At 34.4% G+C, this 1,213-nt stretch overlaps 1 non-coding gene across 1 annotated transcript; it reads left to right on the forward strand.

Moving 5' to 3' along the window:
• The first annotated feature begins 564 nt into the window (after positions 1 to 564).
• On the forward strand, positions 565 to 671 carry LOC111723544. Its single transcript, XR_002772065.1, has one exon. It is a non-coding gene; the product is annotated as a U6 spliceosomal RNA (small nuclear RNA).
• The last annotated feature ends 542 nt before the right edge of the window (positions 672 to 1,213 follow it).

The raw sequence follows: 1,213 nt of genomic DNA on the forward strand, positions 1-1,213 counted from the left end.
AAGTCAGCATGAAGCTATATAAGTAGTCTTGAAATAAAAGATGCTAAGAGGTTGAGAGTTGATCAGAAGTTGCAGAGGGCCTACAGAGGGCAGCCAGAGTAGAGGTACCTTGAGCAACACCGTGGAAAAATCAGAGATCCTGAAAAATCCATACTATAAGAGTAAGAACCATGCCTGGCAATAAAAATGAAATTTAAAAGACCCAGAAATGATCTTACTTAGCAAAATTTTTGCCAAGCATGAAAATAATCAAAGGGGTTCACCAAGAATTAACTACCTGTCAAAATAAAACTCAATTCACTTAGAAGGTGATAACATAATCTAGAATCTGTGTAAAGCATTATTGAAAGTGTCCGGCATACTATTAGGATTTACTAGACATAAATGAAACAGAAAAAGTGATTTGCAATAAATAGATGAGACAGTTAGCAGAAGCAAATTCAGAGATAATCTAGATGTTGGAGTTAATGAACAAGGACTTCAAAAAACTTTGTTAGAGAAAACAGAGGAAAAACTGGATGGAATGGATAAACAGATAAAACATTTCAGCAGAAAATTAGAATCGTGCTTGCTTCCACAGCACATATACTAAAATTGGAATGATACAGAGAGGATTAGCATGGCCCCTGCACAAGGATGACACGCAAATTCATGAAGCATTCCATATTTTTTTTTAAAAAAGAAAATCAGAATCCATTAGAAAATAATTAAATGAACATTCTGAAAGTACAAAGTACAATATCTAAAGCTGGATAGGTTTAACAGAAGACTGAACACAGCAGTAGACAGGATTATGACAGGTTCCTAAACCAAAGCAAAGGAAGAATAAAAGAATAAAAAGAACAAAATAGAAGGAAATATGTGAGATGAACTATGAATTAAACTATCTAATATGTATATAACTGCAATCCTAGGAGAAGAGAAGGAATAGGAAAGAAATAATACTGGGGTAGAGAAAAAAAACAAAAGAAGATCAAGAACTTTCCAACACTGATGAAAGACACCAACCCACAGATTTAAGAAACTCATGAACCTTAAGTAGGAAAAATGCAAAAGTGTTATATACAGGCACTAGAGAGTCAAACTTCTGGAAGCACAACCCAAGAGAAAATTTCCAGAGGGAGAAAAACTAGCATGAGGGAGGAAGTTTGATTTCTTTAAATAGCCTTTTTATGCTGCTTTGCTGAGAATCTTTGGCAAATCCGTTGACAAT

This window comes from Otolemur garnettii, unplaced genomic scaffold (genome assembly GCF_000181295.1).
Source record: "Otolemur garnettii isolate 467f Iridium unplaced genomic scaffold, OtoGar3 scaffold00012, whole genome shotgun sequence".
In the NCBI taxonomy this organism is placed as follows: domain Eukaryota; kingdom Metazoa; phylum Chordata; class Mammalia; order Primates; family Galagidae; genus Otolemur; species Otolemur garnettii.